Source organism: Lissotriton helveticus, chromosome 3_1 (genome assembly GCF_964261635.1).
Source record: "Lissotriton helveticus chromosome 3_1, aLisHel1.1, whole genome shotgun sequence".
NCBI lineage: Eukaryota > Metazoa > Chordata > Amphibia > Caudata > Salamandridae > Lissotriton > Lissotriton helveticus.
In genome coordinates, this window is record NC_136061.1 from 661,949,439 (window position 1) to 661,972,420 (window position 22,982).

General features: G+C 41.6%; 2 protein-coding genes across 3 annotated transcripts in view; one reads left to right on the forward strand and one right to left on the reverse strand.

Annotated features, from left to right (window-relative positions):
- YARS1 (tyrosyl-tRNA synthetase 1) overlaps nucleotides 1-22,982 on the reverse strand; it is a 176,024-nt gene that overhangs the window by 140,456 nt on the left and 12,586 nt on the right. The window contains exon 2 of the mRNA XM_078680744.1: nucleotides 5,775-5,857. The gene's annotated coding sequence lies outside the window, so the exon portion shown is untranslated. The remainder of the gene's footprint in view (nucleotides 1-5,774; nucleotides 5,858-22,982) is intronic.
- The window catches only part of S100PBP (S100P binding protein), a 454,146-nt gene that overhangs the window by 47,371 nt on the left and 383,793 nt on the right, over nucleotides 1-22,982 (forward strand). The gene's annotated exons all lie outside the window — the stretch shown is intronic.

Here is a 22,982-nt window from a genome sequence, read left to right on the forward strand (position 1 = left end):
GTGTCCTTTCATTTGGTATTCAAGGGATTATAATTGGTAAAACAATTGGCTTGACATGCTCTAGACTGCTTTGTCCATGCTACCACTAGGATAGCTGGTCTATAAGGTTGACTTTACAACCATCACCATAAGGGTTGAATGGACTGGTGCAAGGTGCTCACTAGAATAGTGAACATTACGTACCAGGCCAACTTCTCACACCCAGGACATATTGTTTGCAGTCAAGGACATCAAGTTGTCCTGTTAATTTTGTCATTTGAATAAGTAGGCCTAACTGCTGATATTTTAAAGTATCACATTATGGATCTATGAAAGATCATTGTATGCTGTTAGGGTAAGAATTGTGTCTATATGTTCATTCTGTTCAAACTTGTATCTGACCTTAAAAATTCATAAAAATGTTATTAGACCTGCTGATCTAGTAACTCGAACAATCTACGCGACCTAACTGTAATGTACTTGACCCGTAAACTGGTCTCAAATTGTATGATCCTTAGCAAATGTTTTATTTTATGGAGTCTCCTTTTTCTTCATTATCAGGTACAAGATCACATTCAAATATGCAAGTTCGGCATTTCCTGTGATAAAAAACTCGTTTTTTTATTTATTAGACTACAAGTTTGCTCCATGTATAATAAGAATCAAGCCCACATATATGGTACACATGGCCCCTGATTTGCCTCTTAGTTCACATATAGCATTTTCATCAAGGCAGGAGCAGGAATGTTTCTCAGTTCACGTTTAAAAACTCCCTTTAAATACTTATAATACTGAAGCATGATTTAAAAGTTCAAGTTCAGAATTTGTATAGCGCACTACTCACCCAGAGGGTCTCAAGGCGCTTGAGGGAGGAGGGGGGAGTACTTTACTTATCGAATATCCAAGTTTTAAGTTTCTTTCTGAAGGAGAGGTGGTTCTGTGTAAGGCGGAGGTGGGTGGGGAGAGAATTCCAGGTTTTGGCCGCTAGGTAGGAGAAGGATCTCTTGTTGACGGGGAGCCAGTGGAGGTCTTTCAGGTGACCGGAGATGTGAGCTTGACGGGGGATGTCAAGTATGAGTCTGGCTGAGGCGTTTTGGATGCGTTGGAGTTTTTTCTGTAGTTTGGCTGTGGTTCCTGCGTAAAGGGTGTTTCCGTAATTCAGTCGGCTTGTGACCAGTGCGTGGGTGACCGTTTTTCTTGTTTCGGTGGGGATCCAACTGAATATTTTTTTGAGCATGCGTAGGATGTTGAAGCATGATGAGGAAACGGTGTTGACTTGTCTGGTCATCGAGAGGGAGGAGTCCAGGATGAAGCCCAGGTTGCGGGCGTGGTCCGTTGGTTTGGTTGCGTTAACCAGGGCAGGTGGCCACCATGAGTCGTCCCATGCAGAGGGGGATGATCCTAAGATGAGGACTTCCGTTTTGTCCGAGTTCAGTTTTAAACGGATGTTCTTTATCCACTCGGCCATTTCTTTCATCCCGTCATGTAGGTTGGTTTTGGCGGAGTTTGGGTCTTTGGTGAGGAGAGGTTCAGCTGGGTGTCGTCTGCGTAGGAGATGATGTTGAGGTTGTGTTGGCGCGCGATGGATGCGAGGGGACTCATGTATACGTTGAAGAGGGTGGGACTGAGTGATGATCCTTGTGGTATGCCGCAGATGACTTCGGTGGGCATCGATCTGAAAGGGGGAGGCGGACTCTTTGAGTTCTTCCGGCGAGGAGCGAGATGATCCAGTCCAATGCTTTTCCTTGTATTCGACCACATTTTTGATCGAAACTGGCACAAACTTCCCCACTAACATGCAGTTATATTGTTTAAACTATATAGCGTACAAACCATATTAGGATTTTGGTTTCAGCAAAAATATTTATCATTTGCACATTATCAATTAAAGTGTTCTGATTTGTTTTCATCCTATAAAAATCTTTTTTTCACCACACAAATTCAAAAATGTGCCTTCATAGCTACTGAAATATATTTTGAAATGTTTGTACAGTTCACTTATTAGCTATTTTAATGTTAGACATAAATCTTTGCATTTGACTGCCTTTCATTTCTCACAGTTCGTTACAAAATCCTCTAACTTCCTTCAGAGAAAGAAAAGTAAATTTAGTAAGAGTAAAAGTTTTTGACCTCGGTCTCTGAATGCAGAGCAAATGTGACTAGATAAAAACAAGTTTTAAAGGCAAAATTACAGGCTTTATTGCTCATTCCCTAAAAATAGCACTCCATGATGAAATCTGACTGCCACAGTGAGTGGGCGAGTAGATTTCACAAGTCTTTATTAAGAGTGAGCGCTCTAAGAAAATGCTGTGAGCTCAGTTTACCCTATTGACAGTGATTCCAGTAAAAAATGTACACATGCGATAGCAAAGTTTAAGCATTTGAGTCTATCTATAATGCTCTCTGAATAGGAGCCTGAAAGGAAGATGAATTTAGTCTTTTCTTTCAAAATAAAATGTACTCAAAAATAGCAACTGGAAGAAAAACTTTTTACTGAACTGTGCATTTTAGCTAGGATTTCTTTGACGCATCATTTAGTAAAATGTGTTTGATACAATCTAGAATTCCTAAAGGAAAATGAATAATGGAAAATTAGTGTAAAACCAGTTTCAACAAGATTAATTGGAAACACGAAATTAAACCATCATAGGCAAAGACAATAGGTCTGGTGATTGCCATCTTTTTAGTTTTGTCAATGTGTGTTTTGACATAGATTTTGTCAAACTTTATTGTTGTGAGAGCAGCTGAGCTCTCCGCAATTACAAGACATTCCCATAGTCCAGGTAGGATGTAATAATTGCCTGGATCATGTTTTCTTGGATTTAATCTGGCACAGTTTTTTTAGGCTCCTCTGGAGCCCAAAGCAGCAGCAGCCAGGCAGCTTTTTTAATTCAGAGGCCCAAAGTGAGTTTATCATCCAACCATATGGACCATTTTTGTTATTACTGCTGACTAAGGAACAGGAAAAGGGTCAAGAGCATCCGGCTACCAAGCAGGGACCAAGAGATGGGGCTGTTTCCCCCACCCCCATAATTTGTCTTTCTACCATTAAGCTTAAGATAATTCAGACCTATCCAGCTACCCGTCGCCAAAAGGCAGTTCCTAAATTGTTCCAAAGAATTTAACTGCTCATGGGTTAGCAAAATTACAAGCTTAGTATCTGTGTAAGAAATCAAGGAGAAGTTAAAAGATTGCACAGGGTCTGCCAGAGGGGAAGCATAAAATGCTAAAAAGAGTAGGACTTGGGGAGGAGCCTTGAGGCACCCCACAAGAGACACGCAAGTCGGAAGAAAAAATAGCTTGTCGAAGACCTGAAAAAAGGGATCTTTTAAGGAGGAGGAGGCAAACCAAGGCCTTGTTGTTAATCCTTCATCCCTGAAGTCTCCATAATAACACATAATGAGATACTGCCAAATGCACTTGATGCGAGAAAAATGACAGCAGTCAATTCACCCGTATTGAGTCCATAGGTTCTGCGGAGACTATTAATAAGGCAAACTCTATGCTCTGATGAGGGTAGAAACCCAACTGAAATAAATGGAGCAGATTGTGAGATTCTGCATAAGCGAAGGGTTGACGAATAATGTTTTACTAGAATCTTAGCAGGGAAAGACAGAAGAAATAAAAGATGATAGCTCGAGTTCGGTAGCTTCCAACTAAGGATTTTTCAATAGTGGATTTACAACTGCATGTTTCCATGCCGGAGAACCGTTACTGTAGAGTTCGACAGGTTAAGAAGATCAATTGGGGACCAGATAAATAATGGACATGCCATTCTTGATGGCTTGAAGTGGAGCAGGTTCCAAAGTAGAGCTGGATTTATCTGTATTGGCAAAGACCTGAAGACCTTCTGCTTGAATGGTATGAAACCTAAGTAAACTGAGCCCTAGGGAATTATTGGGGTCCTAGCTTTCTTGAGCTGTAATATTCAACACCTCTGCAGGGAATGCAGAATAGATTGCCCCAATTTTATTAAAAAAGAAATGAGCCAAGGTACATCTGTTGATGGTAGATCCTAGAGGGGGAATCATGCAGCGATTCAACAATTGTAAAAATCTCTTTTGAAAAAAATAAGCTCCCTCGATTGTTAGAGCTAAGAATATAGAGCGAGCAGTCCTGATCGCTTTTTTTTTTTTTTAAACCTTCATTTATTTTTTAACATAGTCAATGAAACCAAGAGGGCAGAGATTATCAGTGTGACGTTTACAGCTTGGTTAGGTCTACGGCATGGTGCAAGATCACCGTATGGTACAAAGTTACCGACCTGTATACCGTTCAACCGACAGCATCAAGCTTATAATAAGGACATCAGCTCAACAGGCATCCTCCTCAGCGGAACATCCGCTTGTGCCTGATACACACTGATCACTCAAGTGCACCTCAGGGTTTAAAAAAGCGTGGCATAACTTCCTCCAGGACCCAAGGTCCTCTTCTAGGTTTTCATCCCTTCGGCTAGCTTTCATATGAACCTCCTCCGCCATTGATCACTTGAAGGTCTTCTCTTATTCAGTCATCCAGGGAAGGGGAGTGATTCCCCATCCAGGTTATCGCCATCCTGCGCTTGGCCAGAACCAGGAGGTGTAGTAACCATTTATACTCCAATTTGCATTTCTTGGGATGTGTGACGTGTCCGAGTAGACAATGTAGCGGGAATGGCTGCACCCTAAGTCCCGTATCCCTTTTTGCTAACGCCACTTCCCGGTTCCAGAAGCAATGAATCTCCGCGCAGCCCCAGGCCAAGTGCAGAAAGTCGGCCCCTGTAGCGCCACACCGAGAGCATGGATCAGAGTGCAAGGGGTCCATGCAGCTCAGACCTATCGAGGTCATATATGTGCGATGTAAGTAGTGAAAATTGATCAACTTGAAGCGTGCATTGCAGGACATTGTGCGTATTGCTTTCCACTGTGAATCGCTCAAGGGGTCTGACAGGTCCCTGGCCCATGCCATCACGTCTGATCTCATAGCACTATAAAGAAGGGAGATGAGCCTACGACCAGAGCCGCAGGTAAGCATGATGTCCAGTGTTTGTGTTGAAGGCAAGATATATGGGTGTGTGAGCCACGTCGCCCTAGCCAAATCTAAGAGCCCAGCATTTTGAAGGAACTGACCTCCATCCAGTCCGAAACAGTCACAGGCCTGCTCGTAGGAGATAAAGGTTTGTTTTGGGTACAGGTCTGCTTTCACCTGACAGCCCCCCTTCCTTCATGGCTGAAAGGACATCCCATCATTTTCCTTACTGGTGTGAGTGTCCCTATGGAGAGTTCCCTATGAAATGGTGCATGTTTTAATAGGCGCTCAATGAACTATTGGCACACATTTGTGGTATGTTTGCCTACATAGGGCATGTCCCCGGCAACTCCAGCACCCTCCTTCAGGGCCATTTGGAATCTATCTGGTTGGACTCGCCTCTTCAGAAGTCTTTTTTCCCCAGTTATCCCCCCTCATCCAGCCAGCGGGCCGCATGCTGCATGTGTGCTGCATAGTAGTATAGACAGTAGTGGCTGGTGGAATTTTAAACTGGTGAGGTGTATGTAGAAGGAATCCACGTACGGGAGCGAGTCCGACGGCAATACAGGGGGTTCGCGGGGGGGTTTCCCCAGTGAAGAATTTCTTATAAAATTGACATTTTTAAGTGCTATTTTCAGCACTATTTCTGTGTTGCCAAGCAAGTCTGACTTCTGAAGAGGGCTAGCGTACTAAGCAAGACTGCTTTGTCTCTACCCATTGCAATAGAAAACACCTAACATAGGTGCATAAACATTCACAAAGAAACAAACTTGCAATTTTGTTCCTACCGGAAATGAAGGCCGGCCACTTCCGTTTCTGCATAAGCTATTCAATGTTGATTGCCCAGTAATCTTCATGACATATTAAATAGCTACAAGTATAAGAAATATCCATTCGAAACAAACATTTAATTTTTAGGAAGTCAGCAAAAGCTTTGCATTTTTGAGCAAGGCAATTTTGCTAAAGAAATAATGAAGTGAATATTGTACTTAAAACGGTTCATATGGCGCTCTGAAGCCCTTGGGTCCATCAGTATTTTAGAAGACAACTAAATAAAAATAAGTTATGAAACAAGTGTAATATGCATTGCTTAAAATATTAGAATTATCCATTAAAAATCTTTAATTTATTTTAGTAAGAAACAACAAAAACTTTATATGTATAAGCAGGCTAGGTAAAAACTTTTTACTTTATTTTTAAATACTTTGCATGCCTATGAAAACAAATATATATAAATTCACAGATACATAAACACACATATATAAATACATATCAACTGTACATTAGTTGTATGAATATTAAATGGAATGAGTACATTTCCAACAGTACTTCCTAATGTTATCAAACAAAACAAACCGGGCTATAAACACCTGAAACTATGATCACACATCAGATTCATATTTTCTATTTAAATAGAAAGTTTGCTTGTTGATCTTTAATATGAACAAACTTTTCGATTGTTCTTTTGTTGAATTCTGATATTTCCTTTATTAGCTCTTTTTCCATTGACAGCATAGCCAATGCATGAAGTCTAGCTCGAGTCATAGTGTTTCCAAAAACGTATTTACCCTCTTTAGTGTAGAAAAGCATCGCTCAGACTCTGCTGTTTTCATGGGTGTAGTAATGACAACTCTTAAAAACTTTATGGTCTCAGAAAAAGATTTATCTAAGTTGTTTTCGCACAAAAAGCTAAATAAAGCCATGGCACCATCAGTAGTTTGACGGAAGTCATGTCGTCCATACAGGACAGAAAGTTCTGTACGCAATCTGGCTTTGTCTAACATAGGATAGGCTTCTATGGTTTCTGTGAGTGCCTCGGCTGGGAAAGATTTGTCATGTCTTTCAAAAAGGTCACTTCGCAATAGTATTGCACTTACAAGATGCTTTGTAAATGCAAAGCGCTCTCTGGCATTGACCACAATAATGTCACAGACTTTTTTGTTGATTCTTGGGTCAAAGTATTTATTTGCAGTCTCCGGTTTACAAATGTACATTCTTGTGGCAGTGTAGAATGCAAACTGTCAATGGATTCCCGTACTTTGGTGATGCTTGTCACACAGTCTGTAGTAGCTTTCTGGACAGACACAGTATCAGTGTCTCGCTTGTGCAATTGATTATATAAAATATCTACCTGGGGCATTATAAGGTAAAAAAGAAACCGAAAGAATATAAACGCTCTATCATCTAATGTTCTACTAAATCCCTTAGCTTCACATATAGTATTTGACTCAAAATCACCACTGTTTGCAATGGTTGACATGCATTCAAGAAGATCGTCTGTGTTAATAAATTATCAATATTGCTCGAACATTGAAGTTCCAGCGAGTTGCAGACTCTCTTGGAAGTCTTCTTGAAACTATTTGTTCAAGAATTTCAGTCCTTTCGGGGAACGTGCTTAAAATGCTGTTATGCCACCAATCTCTGAAAAGAAAATGTTAACTCTAGATATTTTGGAGGAAGCCTGTTCCATAATTAGGTTATGTTGGTGGGCATAGCAATGAATATTATGTGCATTTGGGTAAACATCCCTGATTTTATTTTGCACCACGCATGACGCTGGCACCATCGTAACTTTGAGCAATTCGTTTCCCTTTAGCACATTGCTCAGGGAAAACTGTTTGATTCATTAAGAATGGCTGAGGCAACTGTTTATGCAGATGAATCTTTTAGATGTGTGTAACAATAAAATCTTTCAGCTACCTTGCAATTTCCATCAATATAGCGGAAGACTAGAACGGACTGTGTCTTAGTAGAGACATCAGTTGTATCGTCAGCTTAGATAGCTACATAATCAGTGCTTCTCAACTGCTGTGTGATATATTCTTATTACTTCCAGCATACAGACCAGCAATTCATTCTGAATAGTTTTAGAAGTGCCTTTAAACACTGTGGCTGTTTTTAAATGTGTTTCCATAGCACTGTCAATGCTGGAGACAAAATCAACAAGGCCCCTAAACATGCCAGGATTTAGAGACTCTTCAGTTTCGTCATGCCCTCGTAATGCCAATTCAAAGGCACCACAAAAACGAATACAGTCAATCAATTTTGATAAAATGTATCGTTTTTTATCTACTTCTGCATTGTTTTGTTACTCCCACACGGTATGCTTCGTTCAATTGCTGTACAATGTCCGATTTTCCGAAACATAATTTCAACATATTTGTCAAATGGGATTTACAGGAATCATGTTTTTTTATTTAGCCAGATGCTTTAGGTCAGTAACTCCTGTTTTTGTCCAGGTAACTTCACTTCCAGAAAGTAAGCAAGGGAAACAGAATAAAGCATTTTTATAAGCGCTACCAGTAAGCCATGGTATCCTATCATACCATGTTCTGGTAAACTGACGTGTATAACCCTGTCCCCAATCTTTTGCAGACTGCTCAATTTTCATTTCAGGTTTATCAGCTCCTAATGTTTTCACTTGCAGTTTATCTGCATGTGTCAAGCTCAAAAAGGGGTTTACAAGTATACTGTCAACTGTGTTCATTGTGTCTAGCAATAGATCAGACTGGAAATAGAAAACCTAACCTGTTTTTAAATATTCCCTAGGTTGAAGACCCTATTGAAAAACTATATTACGCAAAATACTGAATACACTAATATGAATTGTCATGCACACAATAGTAACAGCAATTAGTCATCCATCCTCATTCTGACAGGAATGCAACTACAGCAGCACGTACAGCTGTCCCCCAAGCGGTATAGCCTTGTAACTATTACAGAATTCCTCCTGGGATCCTGTTAATAATTAAAGTATGATGCAAGCTTTGAGGCCAGGTGCCATTGCATGCACAACACCAGTGGCGATAGAAAAGCTTGAGCACGTCAATTCAGTGATCTGCTTAGAATTTTATGGGTATATTCCAATTATGGGGTCCTTGAATTACTATTAGAAGGATAAAATCACTGTTAGTAGTTAACCTAAAACAAAGTACTTATTCATTTGGACTTGACTTTAGATGGCAAATAATACAAAACATGTTAAAATTTCCGTAAGAAGCATATGACTTGCATTGAGGAATACCCTTTGAAAGAGTTCTAGGCTGATCACTGATATATCCAGTAGCCGTCTGTACCAAGCACAGCAAAAGAAATGTATATTTTTCTAATTAAGAGTTTAACATTGCAGTTAGACTATTTCCAAATTAAAAAAATATTTGGATGGAGCTATTCTACACAAAAGACTATAATTACATCCTACAGACCATGCTAGTCATATCAGTGATCCTATTACTAAATGGACAGGAGTCACACTGTCACAACACATTAAATAGGTTTTAAATATCCTACTCACTGTACATAACTCTGTGTGTATTAAAAATATGGTGCGGACAAAAGTAGACCGAAAAACATTGGTGTGAAAAACATTGTTAACTGAAAAAATAGAATGAAAATAAGTAGTGGCTTTAACGCATTCTGCAGGAAACATAAGTGTAGCAGGGGTATGGGCCATCCTCCCAAAGTAGACAGGAGCATTTAAAATGAGGAGGGGTGAAGGGTCAGGAGATTAGCAATGAATTGTAATGATTCAGGTGAAGTTAGCGTTAATGGATAATTATTGGATTTTAGGGTAGCACTAAGGAGTAGTACAGGGCTATTATGAATCAGGGTAGCATTAAAGAGTAGTACATTTTTTAAGCATCAATAAACGATAGAATGTATGGGTAGTTTGGGGTGTAATATCTTTAGGGACGGTAAGCATTAAGGGATAGTAAGGGATTATTAGGCTACAGTTGGATAAATGAAAGAGTGCATACAATTATAAAATATTTAAAAATCAACATTTTTGAAATTGTCATAGTCAATCATGAAAAAACACAATCATCCCCTTAAAACATTTAATTGCCACAACCTCATACTCTCTGAACTGTTCTGCTAGGATAAACCAACAGGCCTCCAAACCTAAAGACGACACAGTTGGCACCCATACACAGCTGAATGTGGACCTTTGCGGTAAATAAAGAAGCATGTCCTACCTTCTGGCCTGGCGTCAAGGACCCGGAAGTTGAGTTTCAATCAAGGTTCTGTCGCAGCAGGTCCGGAGCCACCACATGTCTTCTTTCGATATCTTGCAGTACTGATCTTGAATATGATTATATTACGAATAGTCTTAACTACAATTTCTCATGTGCTAAAAAAATAAAACAAAACTTATTACCAACAATTACTGCACTGTATTTATGTAATGTTTCTAGCAAATGTGCTACCTGTACAATACTGTTTTACACAAAACAAACACAAACATTTAAGATAATAAATTCAGGTGGTTTTAATGGAATGTGCATGAGTACAAGTGAGATCCTAGGTCTCTGCAAGCATTTTGATTTGTGTAGAGTTCATGGTTTCTGCAAAGAAGTGCATACACGTTTAATAGAATGTATGTGAACCAATGTGTGTGTATGTTTTAGTATGAGTGCATTGTAGTGCGTTCCTGTAGCGCTGTGCATGAACTCTAGAATCCTGTTGGTGTAGTGAGCAGAGTTTTGAGAACACCTCATGTGACTACTGTGGCTGAACCCCATCCCTGCCTGCCTCTGCGCCGCTTAACACCATTGGCTCCATGTGTGAGGCCCGTCAACACAGCAGTATGGGGCCATAGACCTGACTGTGCTCCTTGGGCCATGCCGAACCCAACTCCACTTCCTGCTCCGTGGTGTTGTATGGCGTTTTAGATTCCTAATTGATTTTCCCGATTCAACCCCTTATATAGGTACAATTCATGTTGCCCTTATATAGGCATACAAACCAAGCCCCTATTTAGGCATAGCCCATGCTACCCAAATACAGGCATGGCTTTTTCCATCCATTCACCAGACGTCACAAACGTCACAACGATTTCTTTGAAAACCAGCTTAAGCCGTTAGGGACTTCCCCTTGCTTGAATATTAATTGCTCCAAGAACTCAGTTACTTTTACAATGAACAACTATTCCCTAAGGCCGTGGTTCCGAAACTGTGCGCCGCGGCTCCCTGGAGTGCTGTTATGAGTTGCCAGGGGCGCCGCGGTAAGATGTGGGCAACATGCAGAGTGGAGCTGCAGGGGCTCTTAAAAGGGGTGAAACAACAGCGAGGCCTCATTCACATGCAATGGTCTTTTAAAGACCTATGAAGTGCTCGGGTGTGGCTATGTTTGCACCCGGGATGCTGTCTCATCCTGGGCTGCCACACACGACGGGGGGGGGGGGTCAGGGGTCAGGGATCGGGGTCTGAAGCCCTTTGAGTCCAATGGGTGTTGCGCATCCGAGTCTGAGGGCACAAAGAGAAGACATGGAATGCTTTATTTTCTGCGTGAAGTTGTCCCCCGCAAAATTTGTAGAAATTATAATCTTTAATGCCTTATCCCATACTTTCTGCATCTTTATGTACAAGGACCATAGCCCCTGGAACTCTCACCTGTCACTTATCCTTGTGGAAAAATGTACCGGAACGTCTGCTCTGGCATGTGACAGCCCTGCTCAACAATATGCACATCCTAACTTTGCGAGTATGGAATGTATTTTCCGTGTGGGGAACTCCACTTTCCCACGATTTAAGCATGGAACAGGTTTTTGCTAATCGGGCCCTAGGATTGTGAGGCTAGTCCTGGAGTCCGAACAAGCTCTGTGGGCTCCTGGCCTTCCTTATTTCGTTTATTGCTAGCTCCATCCTGTAGCAAGCAATAATTTTCTGCTGACTCTCGAGTCACCGGCTTCTGCTGAAAACTGACCCCCTGCAGGAATAAGAAAGCAATTTGTAGCATTTAATCAACTGCAGCCTTCCGTCGTGACGTCATAATCCTAACGCTGCTATTTAAGGGTATTTTAATCGTTGGATGATAAACTCTTAAACCCTACTCCGAGCTAAAGTGCTATTTTAACGCAGGTGGCTGTTTATACCAATTGATAAGATTAGAGAGGGAGTATTGTTTGACCCAGTACAGAGATCGAATGGGTTCATTTACACATGTTATGTTTGGGGTGAGTAGTATTGCTAGTCATGTGAAATAAATACTTATTGATGATGCCAGAGTTCCACAGTAGATGTGAGGGCAGGCCCGAGTCTCTGCTGAAGCAATTACTTTATCATACATCAGGGGTAACAAGTGCTATATCAATGCAAACCTTTCTTCCCCTTTTATCTCTCCACTCTCCTTCTCACTCCAAATAACTGACTAATATCCACCACTGAAATTACTTCATATTTCACCATATTAATTCACCACTAATCCTTTATGAGCTTTCGGAGTAGCATACTTCAACACCCCATCAGGGGTAACAAGCGCTATATAAATACAAACATTTTTCCTCGTCTAACCTTCTGCTATCTTTCCAAATCCAAATAACTGACTAACCTTTCCACCACTTAAAATGTACTTGCATGTTTCACTATACTAATTCAACACTAATCCTCTATGGGCAGTCTCAGGGCAAGAGGGAGAATGGAGGAAAGGGGCAGTCCCAGGGCACGAAGGGAGCAGGCATGGAGGAAAAGGGCAGTCTCAGGGCACGTAGGGAGAATGGAGGAAAGAGGCAGTCTCGGGGCACGAAGGGAGAAAGCATGGAGGAAAGGGGCAGTATCAGGGCACGAAGGGAGCAGGCATGGAGGAAAGGGGCAGTCTTCGGGCACGAAGGGAGCAGGCATGGAGGAAAGGGGCAGTCTCAGGGCACGAAGGGAGAAGGCATGGAGGAAAGGCATGGACAGACGAGGTAGTCTGAGAGCACGAAGGGGGCTGGGAGGGACAGAAGGGGAAGTCTGATAGCACAGTGGGAGCAGGCATTGCCAGATGGGTCAATCAGGGGGCACAAATGGAGCAGTCATTGTCACAAGGAGCAGACTGCGTGCACGAAGAAAGGAGGCATGCACAGAAGGGGCAGTCTGAGGGCGCGGGGGCAGGCATGGACAGAGGTGGCAGTCAGAGTGCACAGGGGCAGGTATGGACAGAAAGGGTAGTTGGGGGTATGGGGGGCAGGCACGGACAGCAGGGTAGTCTGAGGGCACGACGGAAGCAGGCATGGACACTAGGAGCAGACTAAGTGTGCGAAGGGAGCAGGCATGGAGAGAAGGGTAGTCTGAGGACACAAAGGGAGCAGCATGGATAGAAGACACAGTCAGAGGACACGAAGGGAGCAGGCATGGAAAGAAGTGACAGTCTCAAGACATGAAGGGGACATACATGGGTAGAGGGGGCAGGAGAGGTCACAAAGGGAGAAAGCATGGGCAGAACGGGCACTCCTAGCGCAGGGCCAGCCACAAGGCATAAAACAGAGAAGGGGAAGTCATCAGGGGGGCGAGGGTTGGCAGGGTTCTGGCAGACAGGGGGAAGGGTGTATTAAATGAATTTCGGCGTGCGTGTTTGCCTGTTGGGTGCATTTTTCCTCCAGTATGCAATGTTAACACCGAGTGGCTCCGTCTTAACTTTGTGGAATTTAACTCCAGGTTAACCGAGAGTTCTACTGGGGTTGGGCTAGAATAGATTAGAAAAATGACAATGGCCCTGTCTGTAAACGTACATTTAAAGATGTTTTTGTAAACAAAATACACTTTTTTTTAAATTTCATTGTAAATGCATATTCCATATATTCAATAGGGAATATGCATTTACAATTACATAAAAAGAAAGTGTATTTTGTTTAAAAAAACATCTTCAAATATGCGTTTACAGACAGGGCCATTGTCATTTTTCCAAACTATTCGAGACCAAACCCAGTAGAACTCTCGGATGGGCCTTGAAAGGGGAAGGCATTCAAATATTACTGAAACATCAGTATAGTCACTGGCTTCAATACATCCTCCCACGCCTGAGTTCACAACGCATTTACATTCTCGATGAGAGAAAACGTATCAGCACATAAAGCAAAAGTTTGTTTTCCCCTTTTACAACTGTTATCTTTTTATTTTGTTACAAATATGATAAAATACCTTCATTGCATCCCAATTAATTTAGGGAAAACAACAGGAAGTACTCCCGAGGTCGGGCTTACACCCCTACCCACCCGTCCACCGGTAAAACAATGGGGTGGAGCCACGGCCAACTGCCAATTAGATCAAGGGAGCCACGGGTCAAAAAAGTTTGGGAACCACTGCCTTAGGGGTTCATTCATGACGTTCATATGCCTGACTTTACGTCAAAGAGGGCATTCCTAAACACCTTCAAGGTATAAATATACCTTCACTTGCTATGACAAGGCACAGTGGTTTGGAGCATTTTGATGACCTACTTGCCCAACGCAGCTCTCTACAGCAAGTGCCGAAGGAAGCAGACTCTCCAGCTGACGCACTGATCAGGAAGCTGCCCTCCTCTGCTGAGAAATTCAGCTCCAGTGTTTCTGACTCCCCTTGCGGGTTGTTGGGAAATCGAGTCCCAAGACAGAGATACCGAACCTCCTTCATTCTAAGGTATGGAGCTGATTAGAACCTAGAGAAACCTTTGTTAGATTCTTGGCAAAACTAAACCTATGCTAAAGACCATACTTCTTCCCAGGTACTAGACTTAGGTTAGGTACATTGGGGTAGGCATATTTCAGAAGCACCAGTTGAGTATTTTAGCCTGTGTTATTTATTTATGTATGTATTTTTATATGGCTTTGAAACGATACAATGCTCCTACAGTATCATTTCATTTTACTGTTTACGCTGTACGCATTATACTTTGCAGTCTGCCTAACGATTGTAGCAGGTCCACCTCTCTTGCATGAGATAGAAGACTGTTCAATAAACCCTTTTATTAAAAACACCCGTCTCACTATTTCTCTGCAACTCTGTAGAAACGAAGCATGCACGATGGATTGAGTGAAATACTTATCTATTGTTTCCACGACTCTGAAGATACTTGTTCCAGTCCTAGGGAAACAAAGTTGTCATGTTTATGCGGTTGTCAGAAAGTAATCCCTTCTTGTGTATTCGAGAAAGTTGCTAGTGACCTCTGAGCTAGCTGGCACTCACTATTAAGTTTAGTATATTCGATAGAGACCTACTGACCTAAGTTCTACGTCATATCTATAGGATATATTATTCCAATGCGCAGAGCCTATTGGGAGTATAGGAACTACACTACATGGCGGCCATCGTTTGGTAAGGCACTAATTTAACGCTAGATACTAAAGTAACTCAGTCGTGCTTTTCTCAGAGATCCCTTTTCCCGTAATACTCCAATAGACGTCTGGAGTGGGTAAAGGGATAATATCCGCCATAGCTGAATAGGACGAAAAATCCTGTATGTTAGCTTTTTGGTTTATTCAACGCTGAAGGATACAGTGTTCCAAAATATTGTGCACCTTATCTTTGTTTCCTTGAAACTTGCTCTGCAAACTTTCAGTCAACAAAATGTCGAATAACGACTACAGCACCGAGAACGGTGGAGCTGCGGCTGATCCAGCCACTGCAGCTCTAAACTTTTCAGATTTCCAAGAAACCGATGATGATGCTATAAGCATTCCTGAAAATGTAAGGAAAGCCATCACTATAAAACTTATAAAAGAGGTGATAGGATAGTTTTTGTGATAGAGGCATATGAATATCTAATGAATATCACCAGACAGAAGTATTCTATTCATGGATAGTCTTCCCTGAAGCAGATCCAAGAACAGAAGTGTTTCACTTATACAAAGAAGATGAACCACCAGAGGAATACATTCCTTTCGAGGATATTGAAATTCCATTACATACCAAGAGCATGAGCTCTGGTTTAAAGGCGCCCTAAAACATATAAATCACATTACCAGGCTCGGTCCGCTAAGTAGACCAGGAGCACCATGGCCGGTATTAGCCAGTTACACACCACATCCTGAAATTAATGTAATGATAGATGTGGAACTACGAGCTCAACTCAATGAGCTAATCAAAATCTATAGACAACTGGTTCAATATGTCATGCGGACTCCTACAGTCCAACCGGCAATAATGATTCCACAACATCTCCTTCACCAGGGGAACATAAATAAAATGACACCACAGACTCTACATTCAGTCGTTGGTAAATTACCCGCAAAACGGGAACAAATTCCATTCTGGATAGCTCAAAAAATTACTCAAATCGAAGCTGTATTTCCTAATACTACCCCTCATGAGAAACATAGGATTTTAACAATCGGTTTACTAATGGGGATTGCACCACATCTGGAGGACTGCGACATTTGGGGTACAGTCTTTGCTGCAATCTACACTAAAACACATGTTGTTCCGTCTATGGAGGTAATACCAGACGTCCTGACACAGATTAAAAATGAATGAGGCAGAGCCTGCTTTAAATTTAGGTATGAAACTACTGAAAGATTTCAAACAGGTCTCAACAATAATATTAGCTAATGTTAAAGGTGAAGCAGCATCCGTGGCGATCCGCCAGAAGTTAAGGGAATTTGATGTAACTGAGCAACCACAAGAATTAGCCAGAATAATTGAAAAATCCTATGAAGAATTAGGTAGAGACAATCTGGGAGGGAAACCAGTCAAACCCCAACTGTCTGAAAGTCCTGAAAAGCTCTTTACTAAAAACACTCCTACTCCTTCTAAAAAGAAGTGGGAAAACACTAAACAAACTTCTAAAGAGAAGCGTTCTCATTCCAGGGGTAGGTCTTCTCAAATGGAGCCCTCTGAAAGGAGGTATAACCTCAGGATAGGGATAATTTGAGAAAACCTGATAGTTATCAAGATACTGATACACCTTGCTCTCGTACCTTTCAGACTTCGTCACAGAAATCGAAAAGAAGAGGACGGTCAGAACACAAGGAAGAACGCGTGAAGTCCAAAGACGAGCAACACGTTCAGAAAAGAAATCTCAATTTACCAAAAAGAAGGTAGCAGGTCTAAAGATCAGACATGCCGAGGATCTTGAGGACACAACTCAAGAACGGGGAATGGGCTCAGACAATGTTGGACAGCGCAGCAGAAGTCACCATAGCTCGCAAGAACTTGAAGGATCATCTGGAGACAGTGGACTTGAATGAACTCATTCAAGTTGAAACTGCAGACACCAGGGTTAGTTCTCCACATAAGGTATATAAGAAGTAACTCTCTAGATGAGGGAGACATACCAAGAAAAGTTAGAGCACTCTTTTGGGAGCGACTTTCAAAGGGTTATGACATTCTTCTAGCTGAACAAGAGTGGCCACCAGAATTTGTTAGGGAGTGCCCACATGGCGAAGATACCTGAGTTTAAATGTAGTTGAAGTGGAGAAAGGGTGGGAACACCAGTTTACCTTTGAAACTGTTTGAGACAGGAAGCCCGAAGGAAGCAGCAACGAAGGTATGTGAACTAAAGTGGTGTGAGGTGGGGACTGAGGTCATGGATAATGAATTTCGAGAGTAGATGGGTATTTCTCAGTACCGCGAGGGAGTAAATACGAGGAGAAAAAAACGGGAGGTTTGAGAGCTATGCACAGGTTCATTACGTGGGAGCCTTAAGGTTGATGTGTTTAGAGGGAAAGCGCAAGGATGGGGTGATTCTAAAAACTGAAATGGATTTGTTGTTTTAAATAATTCACTGTGTTAATCAGAGCTGCTTGAAGCCATAGACTAATTGCTTTGTTTTTATCTGTAGCAAACCCGTGAAGAAGGGCTACACAAGGCCCGAAATGCATTGGGTAATACATGAGTTGCATCTGAGAATGTTTTACATTTTTGCACGTGCCCAGGAAAAGGCTCGGATGGGCATACCTGAGGAATATGAAGCAGTTGAAACTGTAATCGTCTCTTGTGTGTGAATTTAAAAGGAAGTAAATAAATGAAGATGAATTACATTCTGGAGTAGACTTCAAGTTTGTTTGTATTTGGGAAAGCTGATGGCTAAGAAGTTATAAAACTCAAACGCAAAGCTGTGCACCTGGTGTAGGAGTGGAAATTTGCTCCGTGTGTTGTTTGAAGACATCATTATGCCAGCCTTCTCCAACCACACTCCAATCATTTAAAATACAACTATGCCAGGAAATGGGCAGTAGCCCGGGCTCAAGCATTATACAAACATCATTTAGGATGGGATGAGGATTCTCTTCACCAAAAAATCCAGTTAAAAAATCAACCAACTGCACAAAGGCAGTATCCAGTTAAGCAAGAAGCTAAAAAACGGGTCAGGGAGATCTTAGATCAACTTGAATACCAAGGGGTGATTGAAACATTCTCCTCGTCCATGAACAAACCTTTATTTCCTGTCTCCAAACCAGACAATACATATCGTCTAGTTTTGGATTACAGACATTTACACTCTTGTTGCAAAACATTTGCAGTACAAAATGCACATAGTGCAGCATGAATGAATAACGTGCGTGAAAAGTACAAAACCACTTTAGATATTTCTAACGGTTTCTTCTGTCAAAACATTGAACCAGAAAGTAGGTATATGACTGCTTTCTCAATTATGGAGACACAGTGTCACTTCTGTCCTCTCACTCAGGGATTCAAGAATAGAATAGTCCTGGGTTATTTTCAGCAAGCGTAACAGAGTTTCTACAAACATATGATGATGAAGCTTTGTCATATGTAGATGACATCTATCTAACAGACGATGACTTGGACAGGCACTTGAACAGAGTAAACACCACTATAATTGGCTTCGCCTCTGAAGGGTACACATTCCATTTTAAGAAATCAAGAATTGTCCACCTCAGCGTCCTTTTTCTGGGATATGAGTTATCAAGTGAAGGCAAAAGCCTGGCAGCCAACTTTTTGGAAAAGTGTGCACTGCTCCAACCTCCAAAAAACACTGAAAAACGTAGTCGATTCTAGGTTTCCTAAACTTCGGAAGAACATACATTCTAAATTACGCAGAAAGGTTTAAACCTCTCTGCGAATTAATAAAACCTGATTTTAACACGTTAAGTGCTGCCGTCGGCCGTTGAACGTTCGGAGCACTACCTGGCTGGTGCTGCGCACGTTCAACGGGCGACGCAGCCCTGCCCGTTTTTTAAAACTGCCGCACTGCCGCGAAATCACGGCAGCTGCCAACGAGTTAAAACAGTTAATTGGACACAAAAACACACCGAAATTTGCGGATTCACGTACTTAATCTTTAATGAAGGAGAAAAAGTACCAATAGCTTACAAATCACACTTGTACACACAAGCAGAAATGAAATTCACTTCAACAGAAAAAATTCGGACAGCGGTTCAAACTGCAGTAGCAAAAGAGAGAGCCCTCGCACAGGGTAAGCGCATTATGGTTGTTACACCTGAACCTGCCTTAGAAGCAGTGACTAAAGCGAGCATTCCTAATGTTAAGGCTTTACATCCAAGATGGATACAATGGGTTAATTCTCTTGCTGCAACAGACGCTGAATACGTTTTTGATCCATATCTGAAAACACAAGAATTTCTACAATATGAACCAGAATTTTCTCTGCCTACTGAAATTCTGCCTCTAGAGCAGTATGAATGTATAATTTATACTGACGGATCAGCACAACCGGCTACGGGGGGGGGTAAACCAGCTTATAGTGCACGCGCGATCGTTAAAGGTCGTTGGCGAGATGGCAAATTCCGACCAATGGTCACTAAAACTCAATCTCTAGGAGATTGTACAGCTCAGTGAGCTGAACTACAAGCATTCAAGATGGCGCTTGAGAATACAGATCGCAAATTCCCCCCACTCATAGTGTGCAATTCGTATTATTGTGTCCAATCTTACAATGAATACTTGCAGAACTGGATTCAAAACAGTTACAAAGATGCAAAAGGTGGCACAATCAAGCATAAGTTGCTTTGGGAACAAGTAGTTCAATTACGACAAGAACTACTAAACACTCACGGGGTGCATACACTGAGTCATCAACGTGATGGCGTTCACGTTGCAGGGAATTCATTGGCTGATGAAGCCGTGAACGCAGCTGTGCAAATGGCTGCCGTAGCTGCCATCCCTTGTTCAAAAACAAAAATAGACGGCAAAATAATGCAAGCTGTCAATGCTTCAAGCAAAGACAGTGGTAAAATATTACCTAAAGGGTTTCCACTCAAATACTCATACATAACTGATGCAAATATTGTTCAGTTTGCTCGAATCGCTGGAGTGAGGGGATAGTTATTCCAAACATGGAATATAGATTAGGACTAATCTTAGCAGCAGATAAAGGGCTCGCCTCTGCACACGCAGGTGTTTCCGCCACAGTGTCGTTATTAAAACAGAGATACTGGTGGCCACGCATGAGGAAAAAACCCAGAAACTATGTTTTGGAATGTGAAAAATGCCAAAAGATGAAAGTCTCTACTGTGAAACGTCCTGCGCAGACGCCCCTGTTGATTTCAGATAAACCATTAGCTTGCGTTTACTTGGACCACTGCGGTCCCTTACAGAGGGATGGTAACTATAAATACATGGCCAATCTGGGCGTTGCATTGCGGTACTCTAGTCCATTCCATCCTGAGGGAAATTAGATTTTGGAAAGAAAAAAACGGGACATAAAGCAATCTATAACAGCTAGGGTACTAGGTTCGGGTGATGGGTGGGTCAAACATCTAATAAGTGTGAAACGTAGTCTTAATAACCTGCCAAGAAGTTCTCTAGGGGGTATCACTCCATATGAAGTCCTTTTTGGGATCAGAATGATTGTAGCGGACCTCGAATGTCAGACTTCAGTGGTAGACCAAAAACCCTTTGATATCAAAGACCGTTTGGCTGTTTTACAGGACTTAAATGAAATAAGACTGAAACAAAGTAACGTTTTCCTGTAGCCAACCACCACTGAAGAGAAACAGACCATTCCAGCAAGGCCTGTCTCGATCCCAAAGATTGGGGATCTAGTCAGAGGGAAGATTGCGGACAAGAAGGAATTTTGGCCTTCTTACAGACAACCAGTACCTGTCCTAGCAATCCACGGATCAAGAACAGTATTACTGCCGCCTATTGCTGGTAAAAAGAACAGGGTTGTGTCAATCGACTTGGTCAAACCACATCATGTGGCCGATCATAAGCGGTAGGCCAAGTGGACTCCGACAATGTAGCAGACGCCCTGCTCTGGCTACTATCCAAGAGGTTCAAACTGAGAATCATCACCTTTGAAGAATCTGCAGTGCGAAATGAAGGACTAAGCAACAAAGCTATGAAACTTGTACCTCTTGAAACCCAAATAACAGTTCGTCAAGAAACACCTGTCTACAATGAAATAGCATCTGACTATACAATTGTAACAAGTGATCAAGTGGTTCCAGCGATTTCAACAAATCCTGATGCAATCCCAACAATTGACAGAACTGCCTCTGGCTATTTCATGAACTTTGATACGTTTTCCGAGGATCCCAGCGAGCCTGAAACAATGCCAGCGAAAAGAACTTTTAAAGAACAAGCAACAGACTTTTTTCATCACCTGGAAAATACTTATCTGGTTTGAACTTTGGATTGTGTTGGGTGTGCTTTTTCTTCTACTTTGGTTGACTCGGGTAATAACTTTGGGAATGCTGATAAATGGAAGTTATGTACAGAAGGACACTGCAGGTAAGAACATCAACTTACTCCTCAAGCCACACAAATCATCTCATTGTGAAAAAAAAAGGCTTGTCATCAGTGAACATCACAGCCGTTCCTATACGTGTGGGGTATAGCTTGGGACAGAACTGACTGACATTTTTGGCCCTGCGGAGCTGTTGAAGATTCCACACCAGTTCAAGATTTCCTTGAATTACTTGTTTCATCTAGTACCTTTTCTGATGTTTGGGACTTCAAGACTGTTAATAATATGATGTCAGACTTAGAAATGTCTGCAATATTTTCTAATCATGAATACTAAGAAGGTTCATCTGATTATGAACAAATGTATTGTTATAATCATGATGGTCATCCTTTCTTGCACAAATCTGCAATCCCTAGAAATGTATTGATGTGTAACCAATGGGAACATTGTCCTATGCCACCAAAGAGTAGCTCAAAAACATTTAATGAAAAATGGCCATACTTTTCAGGTTTCAGTGTATCAAATCCAGAATCGTTTTACTTTAGAAATGTAAACAAAACTGGATTGAAAAGTATGTTAACAAATACCAAACAAATTTATTCTGCAGCCTTTTATGCTCCGCTCTCTACACTAGGTTTTGACTTTTGGAAAGGCAACATTGAGACAAACTGTCTGGGGCACAAAAGATTGGCAAGTGCAGGGGATAGAAGCTTTATTTAGAGCCTGCATCATCTCAGAGCAAATTATGTTTTAGAAGGACACTGTCCAATATACGTCTTGTCTTAAGGTTAGCCAAGATAAAAGACTTAAACAAATCGCCCATACCTGCACCTACACAAGTTGGTGATAACACTTCAGAGGGGGAGGTTGACGTACATACTATTTTGCATCACAACAGAACAGATCCAGATTGGAAAAAATGGTTAATCTGGCCCACAGACACAAACACCTGTCAAGATAGATTCCTGAATAAAACACAGGGGTTCAAATTCAATTGGCCAGATCAAAGATATGTTCAGAGACAGCATCCAGTATAAGTAACGACATACAGTGTAGGGAAGCTATTCCTTGAATGGCTACACATATCTACACTTGAGGATGTTAAACAACACTTATCTTTACTCAATAATGGCGCTGATCTTAGGGAATTCTTGCTAGGACCAAGAACACCGCGTCATAAACGTTTTATATATGCCCGTATGTATGCTGCATATAATGAAATATGGAAGACTGCAAAAAGAATACGAGCAATTGGTCGTATTAACTTAGAGAAATCTCTCTCTGTAGTTGACAATGGGTTAACGACTCTGTTGTCCAGGATATATTCTTTGGATAGCATAGTATCTTCTGCCATAGACATCATGGAACAGGACTTGGTCATGCGGCAACATGGTCAGTCGCAATTACGTTCTATCAGGCTATTAGGCTGGACGGTGCAAAACCTTCGGTCAGGCTATGTGCCATGGCGTTTAATCAGAATTTAATCTCACTGATAAATAGATCAAATTAGTACCGAGGGGAGCAGAGTATACGGTGCTGAGCATTGAAAAACTGGAAAGATTGCCATTTACTGTCGCTGAGAAACCAGCAACAAAATGGATTATATATGGAACAATCACTTTGCCTGTTACAATTTTTCATTTTCAGTA